Here is an 11,141-nt window from a genome sequence, read left to right on the forward strand (position 1 = left end):
ATAAATCCAAACATTACCTCAAAAGCAGTTCAGCAGTCATTGAGTCCTGGATGCCCAAAAGTTTCTCATGCCAACAGACATGGAAAGCTGAACACTCTCTGACATCCAACCTTCAAAGGAACCACAGAAAGAGGTAGTAATGTTTCCAAAGTGACCTGCTCAGATCTGAGTTCTAACATTCTTACCAATCAGAGAGACTTTCTGCCTTGGCACAGTGCAGTTGGAGGTGCTTTTTTTCCTGTAAAAAGGAATTAGAAGAAGGAGGCACAGCCACTTGTCTTTTATACCATATTGTTATGCAGAGCTTTCACCCTGAATGTGTGAGACTTCTCTATTCAAACACATCCAAACTTATCTCTAGAAAGCAACTACAAGGTTGTAGTGAGAATCAGAGAATCATAGAACCATAGAATATCTCAAGTTGTAAGACACCTGTGATAATCATCGAGTCCAACATCCTGCTCCTCGCGGAACTGCCTAACACTAAACTGTACAACTAAGAACATTGCCCAGATGCTCCTTGAACTCTGACAGGCTTGGTTCCCTGATTACTTCCCTGGAGAACCTATTCCAGTGACCAACCACCTGGAACGATATCACTCCTATTCCTTAATTTGGGTCACTGTGCACTGGACTGGAAGCTTCCTGGTGTCACAAGGAGAGGTAGTAGGGAAGAGAAAGGTGCTATAACTTGGTGATGAGTACTCACACTAGAGCTGACTGCACCAGAGCATGTACCTGGTGCTTGTCAAATTTTTTTGAGTCTGGATAGTTGGTTTAACATTAGTGGAGTTTACTGTCAAACATAAGACCATATATTCCTTGTTTCTCAGAAACCAAGCTAAACTCAACAACGTAAATTGTGCATTTAATCCATTTGGGGTTTATTTTTTTAAACTGGCTTTGTAGATTCAATTAGTTATTGTCACTTGATGCTATGTAAGAAGAAAGACAATGAAAGTTCTACCCTAGAGTGCCAAATTTTAATAATTTACCCTATGTTATAATATATTGTTTACAATGCTTTAATTGACACTTTTTTTGCTATTAGATTCTTTCCTTAAAATTTATTTTTAATGGTGGTTGCTCAATTCTAGTCTACCAGAATGATGCAAAATTCCTTCTATTGTTAGCATTAATGGGTCTTGTTCTAACAGGTGTCGGTTTGTTTATTTCTTCAGTTTTGATTCCTTATTCCAACAGATATCTTAAATGGGTTATCTATGTTTCATGTCATACTAAGTGGATTTTCATTCAAAACCTAGGGTTTACTTGTATCTCCAACATGTGATTGAATAGTTAAGACATTGAAAACTCATGAAAATTATTATTATTATTATTATTATTATTATTATTATTATTATTATTTTGGTGGGGGGGTTGTTTGTTTGTTTGCCAAATCTGGATTTTAACAGGCAAATGTTTCTATCTACTTTGCCTTTAAGAAACAGGTCAACAGGTTACAGAAAGATGGTGGTAAGGTGAACATAATGCACATTGTCATCATAAGTCCCAAGGGAAAGAAAAATCTCTTGATATATAACGGACAACAGAAAGGGGTTACAGCTGTAAAGATATATGCTACATAAAGAGTATGGAAATCTTAGAAACATACCTTCAAATATATAAATATTTTTACCAAAACTTTGTAAGATACTGGCTATGAAACAAAAATATCTACAGATAGAGATGTCAGCCATCTTGATTTATAAAATAACAATGGAGAAATGCTCTCAAAAGAACAATTTATTGCTATACCAACTGCATTATGAAAAAAAAGGAACTGATTTTCTAGACTTTATTTGAAAGAAGACCAAACTTCAACCACAAACATGCTTGATCAATCTCATAACTTTCTATAATGAAATTATTTGCTTTGTAAATTACTAAAGAGCAGTGGATATTGCTTACTGTCTAATTAGATTTCATTAAGGCTTTTTTGCACTCTTTCCCATAAGATCCTCATAAAGAAGCTGATAAAGTATATATTGGATGAGGTGGATTGAAAACTAGCAGAACCTCCCGTCCCAGACAGTGGTGACCTGACACCAAAGTCTAGTTGGAGGCCACAAATTAATGGTTTTTTTTAAGGGAGACAACTATATATGGAGAAAGGAAATGGCTGGAAGTCCTGGTACCTAGATGAGAGCCCTCTTAATTATGAGGGTGGTTGGGCACTGAATCAGGTTGCCCACAGAAGCTGTGGACAACCATCACTGGAAAAAACCAAAACCACCAAAAATGGATACAGGCTGCTATAGTGACTCACAGCTCTGACAGCAATTATTAAGCAATTATTAGAGTATCTGACGAACAAAACCCCATTGTGCCATAGCTTATTCTGCACCCACTCCAATGATTTCAGATGTAAAGCAGATCAAAATCTGACTCAGTGTTGCCCAGTAGCATTTTTATCCTTGCTAAAGAAATTATTATTCTCCCAGTAGTGGATTAAAATAACTCAGCACACCCAGAAAGAACACAGGTTTCACCTAGGGCGTGTTATGTGCCTTTGTATTTGAAAGCATATAAATAGTATTTTTCAGGCCTCACAACTGACTGACTTCATTTGCTTTCACTGCAATTTGCAGAAAAGAGCACTGAATCTGCTGGGACTAATCCTGTGTCAGCAGGAGACCCCTCAAACCCACAGCTCAGAAGAACATAAAACAATACCTTAGGGGGCTTCATTTATCCAGGGTGGCAGTGTCCATTTTCAGTGTTCTGTAATGACACAATGTTTACTCCATTTGATGGTGAAGGAAGACCTTGTGGGTTTTTTGAGTATTATAGTGGACCCTCATTCTTACTGTCACAGTTAACACTGTTGTAACTGTATCCAGCTGCTGTTACTATTCTCTGACACAAAACTCTTGTCTATCCAGCTTTTTAACATACTATACAGAGATGTAAAATATGTCTCCATGAGTCAATGGTGGTATCATAAATACTTTATTATGGGATATTAATGAAAGGGACTACCAAGGTATCCATCATACTAGCATAGCAGAGGGCCTGTAAAATGCTAACAAATCAAATAATCTTAACAGCCTGTCTACTATAAGCAACATATAAAAACGTGGTCTTTGTCAGATATATGGGTCTGGGTTCTCTTAGTCCTGGAGTTTCCTGACACATACAACAAAAATAGCCAGTATAATAACCTTATCAAGTGTTACCAATCTCTGTTTATGTACCACAAGTCCCTGCATGCATGGTACAAACTGCAGGCATCATAAAGGCACATCTGTTAGCTGAGTAATGCCACTTACCATATGTTCCGTGAAAAGATATATAGAGGGAGAAGTTAGCTGTGAGGTTGCTAAAAGTGGAGAGACTGCGTGTCCCTGGAAACCTGAAGAAAGATGCTGCAGAAACACCAAAATCCAGCAGCTTACATATATTTCCAAGCATGAGCCATGGTTTCTAAACTTAGTAGCCACTTTTAATGTCTTTCATAAAGAAGAGAATTTTCTGGGACCATTACCTATTTTTGCATTTGCAGGCCTAGACAATGGATGTTTACCATACATATACCAAGTACAGATAACCTGTCCCCCCATAGTGCAAAAATTCTTATTCTATGAGAAGCAGGTTTCCCTAAACCACCAAAAAAACTTTGAGATGTAACTTCAGAAAAGTTAAATATGGTACAATTTTACAGTGCAGCTGGGTGAAATGTAGAGGATAACTACATAAAACTGAAACCACATTGATAACATGATGCATTCTTACGGGGAACAGGAGGGATCTCTAAATCATTTAATTTCAAAATCTAGAAGAGACTTTATTTAAAATAGAAATACATATCTACCCAAAATCTAATGGGAATTTTTCAACTAATTCTATATAGATTTCCTTAGTTGTAATATATTCCTTCTGTCTTAGATTTGGACTAAGGTGTTCTGCTATGTAAGAAAAAGGACTCACTTTTTTCTTAATGGTGAGATAAGCACTATATCCTTTACAACAGAGGAATATATTTTGACTTTCACCACCACTGTTCATTGAACTCAAAATAGAAAAGAAAAGAGTAACAATACTGACTGATACATTAAAACATTGCCAAGCTGAACAACGTATATTTTCTTATTCATTAAAATGCAGACTACAACAAGCATACACATTTAGGAGGTAGGAACAGACTTCTTTCTCTCCCAGAAAAAAAAAAAAAAAAGACAGTCTTTGGAAAGTAAGCCTAGTACTTTCCAGGAAGAATATAGGCTAAAGTACTGCTTCTTTATATTCTGTTAAAATAAACCTCAAAAAACAGTTTAAGAAGGGCACTGCATTGCTCAAACTTTTAAACTAGTTCTGTTATCATTAGAAATGACTCAACTTTCCAAAAATACAAGCCATACTACCTCTATAGTTTAAAAAAAGATGTTGTGGAACATTCATACTTATTTCACTTGCTCTGTTTCCAAGATTTCGGATTTTTAATTTCCTTTTCACATTTTTTCTCGAATTTAAAATGTTTCCTCATTTAAAAGAGCAGAAACACATATAAACTTTTTTGATTTTTTTGTGCTTTCTGCATTTTTTAGTCACAATGAGGAAAAAAACACCAATTTTTTAAAGCTATAATGATCCTCTCATAAATGAGTAAGCTGAGCATATACTCTAACTGAAGGTCACTTTATAGTTTGATAATGTTTATATTTTTAAGGGAAAGATTGTGTTCATATATGCATGATGTGCCATGGAGCTCCAGCTTGTGGCACATATTGGGTACTAACTTAACATCATAGCCAAGGATGTAAGAGAATTAAACTTGCCAGATATTGTTAATCCAAAGCACAGACTGGTTTTCACACAATATTTATGATGTGCTCATATCTAATGCACATGCATCTAAGAAGAAAGGAAAGTAATGAATGAATAATCAAGTTTGCTCAACCTCCATATAGAAAAAAACTTCAGAAAAAGTTGCTGTCAAGTTTTGAGGATTAAGGATAATACATTTTATTTTCACATTTACTGTACATATTTTTACATTAGAGACTAAGATTCTGCTTTTACTCTCATTTACATATTGAGCTGCCTAAAAGTATACCAGTATCTGAGGCTGATCAAAACAACATACATAATACCAAATTTAGGGTTTCAAGATCGGTTATACTCTTCTTACTAGTGTAATGTCAAAACTGATTCTTATGAACATTAGCATAGTTGATATGAATCAACTATTAATATAAACAGTTGTATATTATTAATATCAATAATAATAATTATTAATCGCAATAATTAATATTAATGTTGTTTCATTAATTTAATTTTATGTGAACATTTCAAGCGTTCCACAGATAACTGACAGTCATGTGAAGAACCACCTTGTTTTGTTTACATCGAATTTGCTACCTATCTTCAGTTACTACTCCTGCTGTTGGTAGAAAAAAACACTAAGCAATTAAGTCACCTTTTTATGTTAGACATGATAATGAAGACCTGTACTATTTTCTCCCCTAGTTATCTTTTCTCTGTGATGAAGACTCCTGGCTCCATAAACTTATTTGGATCTTCTTTTTTTCAGAAATTTAAATGCTTTCTGAAAACATGAAGGACTGTTTGAGCTAGAACTCAAGACACTTCAACATTTAATGAACATGTCAAATGAGATGATCCCAGTGCAGATGTCAGAGAAACTCCTCTGTTGATTTTCCTTCCACTCCAGTCCTGTTTTCTACTCTCCAATAGTTCAGAGGCATGATTTAACTTCACAAAATCCATGTTGAGCCTTCTTCAGTCTCTTGTAGGTATCTACTACCCTGGCAACACAGGACCTTTCACGCTGAAAAAGCATTTCAGTTTCTGTCTGTGAGGGAGTCTCTGATTTTGCAGACCAAAACAGGAGGAAGTGACTCTCTCTGATTACCATGCTTTATTAGTCAAACCTTTGGCTATTTTTGAGCTACCCATGGAAGAATGGTTCTTTCAGGTTCAGTGCTATGAAGAGGGCACGCAAGTCCAGCCAAAAGCTGAATGGTTTTATACTGCCATGCAGAATCTTTCCTCAGAGGCTATCATCAGTTTTTGCATAGTATCAAACAAACAGGAAGACCCAGAAATGTGTAATATTAAGTACAGATATTTTATTGTTTTTCGGCTACGTTCAACTGTGTTGTAATGTTTGCCTAGACCATACACTAGTAATTAGTCATGCTTCTTTAAAATTATATTTGGCATGTTCAACTTAAGGTGCTTGCTTCTCCTACCTTCATTTCAGCCATGGAAAATAGCAAAGAATGAACAATATTAATTGAGACAACCCTAAGTGTAAAGAAAACCCTAAATCTTACTACTTGACTCTGTAAGCAGAATTTTTCCAAGTCTCAGAAATATATCAAGTGCAGGTGGTTGATGCACAAGTTGAAAATCAATGTGTAAAAGAAATCCAAAGGACTGTTAACTGGTTTAATTTTTGTTCTCATTGGCTGGAGTCTTGAACTCAGTAACATTGTTATGTGTCTTCTTTGACTAAATAAATTGTCCTTAAAGCAGGAAGTTAGGTCTTCTCTATGCATGCCTGGAAAACAAACAGGGATGAATGAGAACAATCTAAGCATGCTCATAGAGCATTTAAGATTATAGGAATACATCCTTCAGGTTGTATATCTTATTGCAGTTCTGCTATTTTTCTTATAACTTAGCTATTAATAACAAAAAATAGTACTTTAACTTTTTTACAGTACAGATTTATTTGCTGCTTGGTATTTGCTGTTCTTGGTCTCTTAAATCTTAGAAGTTTGAGAACAGCACTATTATTTAGGAAAGTGATGACGTTTAGTGCAACTTTGGTGTTTTTTTAAATTCAAACCCACCTAAAAATCCCCAAGGAAACATTACCACTAAATCTTGACTACTCCAGAAGAATAGTAATGTGAATTAGTTTGAGACCTTTCATGTCCCCTATCCTTCCACACACATTTCTCATTAGGGGAAAACAAATGAAAGCCTGATTCTTCTTTATTTTGCATAGCAAGGGTTTTGGCAAATGAGAGAGCAAATTACCCTTTCTCTTGCATCTCTGTTTCTACAATAGGTTAGTAGCTACAAAAATTCACTGTCCTTTATGCACTGTTAGAGTGACCAAGCAGGTCACTTAGAATACACAGCTCATACCTTATATGAAATTCATAGCATCATCCACATACCCAGCATGTTTTTATTCCAAAAGGGGACGTGCATATGTAGCAATGCTACCTGATATTATTAGACATACAGGAAAAATTACTAATTAATCAAGATTGATATAGCAGATACGAGATTACTATCATTGGTTCCTACTTTCTCATTAATAATATAATACGCAATAATGATTGTGGAATTATGAGAAAAGTAAGCCACAGCCAGACTTCTTAAATTTCAAACATAAAAATGTATTAAGAATGACAGAATTAGCAATCAAATAAAATTAAGTCTTGCTCAGGAAGAAAAATCCAGGACTGGAAAACTAAGTAATGTCACACTTTGCTTATAGAATGATTTGAACAAGAAAGCTTACATTGCAATTGTGGGAATACCAAAGGTGAAAGAGCTGAAACTCGAGCTGCTGTACAATGAGAGCGAGCTTTTGTTTAAGCATGACCTGACAGATCGTAGATTACAAATATATTGCGAGACTGGTCTGTATAAAAATCTTGTTTGATAACAAGATGACTGATGTGGCCTGAAAAAAAAAATCACCCCTGCAGCGTTTGGTTCATGTTACAAGGGAAATTACATTTAGCAAAGTGAAAATATAAAAAAAACACTCCTGTTGCTCCCTCCCACCCAGCAAGCTGCAAATGGGGCAAACACAGAGTGAGAAGGAGCCACAGCAACCCCCTTGCTGATGAAGAGTGTCCTAACATTCCTTACCAGTTTTCCCAGCTGATTCCTCACTCATTTCTATCTATCCTATAGCTCATTTCTATTACACTCATGATTGAAACCTCCAGGCTACGTCAAGGCCAAGAAGCCTCAGCACAAAGCCTGACAGAAGACCTGGTGACAAGAGCTTACCATCGTTTCAAGAGCAAGACTGTGTTGGACCTGCACTCCTATAAGATCAGGTGTAAGTTTCTCGCAGCTCCAGAATGGCTCTTTTACAAAGGCAGGGCTTATAAAAGCTGAATTCCCGCTTTTGCTTCTAGCAATGCATTTGTTGGACTCGAGCACTTGTTCCCTCCTGTTCCATCATACCAGTCAGCCTCCCTGCACGTTTCCCCTCCAGCTCTTTTTCTCTCCTCACCACCCATACCCAGAGCTAGCTTGTGGCTTTCTGGGCACCTGTGGGGGACCAGTCGGGCAGTCCCCAGACAGCAGCACCTGCTCCCTAGCTGAGGCCAGCAATAATGCCAGGGCCACTTTTCCCAGATGCCCTGGCTGCTAGTCTCCCGCAGCAGGGAGAGGAGGTGGCAGGGCCCCAGAAAGTGAGGCCCCAGTCTCCTAAACAGCCCCAGTCCTGATGAGGGCTCTACACAGGACCTGCCATGGCAGCGAGGAGGAGGGGAAGTTGGGTGGAGTCTGGCTGCCCGATGGCCCAGCACTGCCGTGCCCAGTAACACATCCCATGGCAGAGTGCCATCTGCTGAGTTCACACTGGAGTGAGAGCCCAGGATGTGGGGACAGAGTCCCCTTACTGGGAGAGTATGTGGGTTCTGGGAGCCACCGCTTGCATGTGAATGCAGGGTCTGCCAGGGAGATGTCTCCTCTCGCTGTTCACAGCGCTGGGGAAATGGAGGTATGAATAGAGGAGTATTTCTGGGGCTGCTATGGTACCCCATTTTGCCCCATTGCAGCCATCAGCCACACTGCTCAGGGAAACTGTGCATGGCCAGGAACTCCCCCAGGCCTGGACTCAGTTGTCTGCATGGTCACTTCTTAGCGGTATCCCCAAATCTTTTATCAGCAGTTCAGGAGGTGGTCCAGGCCAGCAGCGCTTCCCCATGGAAAGCTTTCAGGCTACCACCCTCTTCTGGAGAATGAGAGAGCTCCGTCATACAGATGCACATCTCTTTGCGGCCTGTACCAGAGACGGGACCCAGTTTATTAGTAAAGAGGCAGCTTTTCCCTTTGTGGGACTGGGAAGGTGCTGCACTGTGTCTTCAGTAGTTGTCTCAGTGATGATGAAGGAAAACTCTAGCTTCTGCCTTTGATTACCTCCCTGGGGTTTCTCGCCTCCAGCTAGTGCTCCAGGAAGATGTTGTACTGAGTTTTCGATCTCTGTGTGGATAGCTCAGAAACTCTGGAGCACCTCATGGAGTGCTAGACACCTTCACTGGAGCAGCAGATTCCAACTCTTAAGGGTATGCCTAAGAAGTGTTTTTAAATAGTCTGTCCTTATAAACAGTCCCATGAAAAATGTTAATGAGCAGTGTGCTCATTCAGTAACAGTAAAATCTAAATAAGTATTGCTTTATTTATAGTTTAGGTCAACTAAAACAAGCAAATAATCTTTCTATCACATAAGCCCAGCAGTTCCTTGTCACAATCATAATCCTTTTGGTCCAGAAGAGAAAAAGCAACAACCGATATCAGAGATTACTTTTCAGAAAAATAATTTAAATTCTTAAGCATTTCTTCTATCAGTAAGCTCTTCAGTTTCTATCTGTATCCATAAAGTCTATTTATTAATTATATATTAATCATCCTAGGTATTAATGATAAGTGAACCACTGAGTGAGTGGTTCACTTACATCACTAGCAGCTGTTTTCTAGCACTGCCAGATATGCAACATTTTCCTACATTAACTACACAAATGTGTAAAATATAGTTACAGTTACTGACATCTAAAGTTGGTTGCTGTAAAACTGTCTTTAATTGCTTGGACTGCAAACATTTAAGCAGAACATATAAATTCACTAAAAGGCTAATTGCTCTTATTACCTCTTTTATGAAACCGTGTAACTTTTTCGTATTAAGATAGGCTATTTTATTTTTATTTTACTTTTATGTCCAACATCCAAACACAATTATGTCTACTAAGGACACTAACAAACATCTACTGTTTTTCCAAAGCCTTAAGTGGGTTTTATTTGCATATACATGGCTGCAAATAAAACATATACCTCTGGACAGTCAACATTTCCTTTTATTCCAATGGGCTACTGGTAAGCCAGTGTGTTTTCTATTATTTCCTGATAGCATAAATCATCACCAGCTTGGATGCAAGGGTACACAGACACACCTTGTGCTGGCAAGGGGAGAATTCCTGCAGAGGGATATGGACATCGATGAAGAAGATCTCTCCCTCCTCTTCCTCCACATCTCATGAAATATAATATTACTGTTTCTCTACAGTTAAGTGACAAAATTATACCACAAACATATATACTTCGGCTAAGCCTGTGTCTCATCTGGTTAATGCTAATGTAGGTGTTTCTACAATGCACAGCATTACACTGTGTGATGTACAAACCCATACATGCTTGGTAGTAGTATTACCTCTCTCATCTAGATGGGAAAACAGAGGGGAGGAGTGATCCAAAGCACACATCAAGTAAGTTGTATCTGGGTAGAGCTACCCCTTTCTACCATTTTATTTCCGGTCTCCTGTAATTAGAAAATGTAATAATCACCGTAACGAGGATAGTCAAATTTATGTTCACATAACAGCATTGAATTTATGTGGACAAGTTACATCTGGTTTTTAAAAATCCTCTCTCTTTTGAAATTATATGTGAAGTCTCAACATGGATAACATTTTATTTTCTGCAAGCTTTCTTATCTTTTCAATCTTTTCTAATTATTTAACACCAGGCATTGTGAAGCAGATGAAGAACCAAAATATAACATTCACTCTACCTTTAATGACTCCATGTCAGCTAGCCTCTAATTAAAAGTGAATTGCACCATGTTAAAAGGATAGAAAATAAGGCTGGGTAAGAAAGAATAGTACAGTGAGAGTTAAATCACTGAAGTCTGTGGGAATTTCCCTACTTCTGCTTGCTTGCTTTTTTCATGACTGTTATTCAACTCTAAGTGCAAGTATGTTTCATCTAATGTCTAGCAGTGGTACCAATATTTCAGATAAGAGTGCAAGACACATGTGGGATAATCTGTTTCTTTAATAGTTAGAGGTGGGTGTAGGCTCTGCAGCAATAGATGCAATATCCTTTCCTTACTTTTTGTCATAATAAAATAAATTTACTTTGAA

At 37.6% G+C, this 11,141-nt stretch overlaps 1 long non-coding RNA gene across 1 annotated transcript; it reads right to left on the bottom strand.

The window, feature by feature from the left end:
- Positions 1–6,167: 6,167 nt before the first annotated feature.
- Positions 6,168–8,643, bottom strand: LOC113953184. The gene is made up of 3 exons (XR_003529864.1): positions 8,470–8,643; positions 7,123–7,203; positions 6,168–6,526 (listed from the first exon to the last, which is right to left on the bottom strand). It is a non-coding gene; the product is annotated as an uncharacterized LOC113953184 (long non-coding RNA).
- Positions 8,644–11,141: the final 2,498 nt, after the last annotated feature.

The sequence above is a fragment of the Corapipo altera genome, unplaced genomic scaffold, assembly GCF_003945725.1.
Source record: "Corapipo altera isolate COAL_440 unplaced genomic scaffold, ASM394572v1 0, whole genome shotgun sequence".
Taxonomy (NCBI): domain Eukaryota; kingdom Metazoa; phylum Chordata; class Aves; order Passeriformes; family Pipridae; genus Corapipo; species Corapipo altera.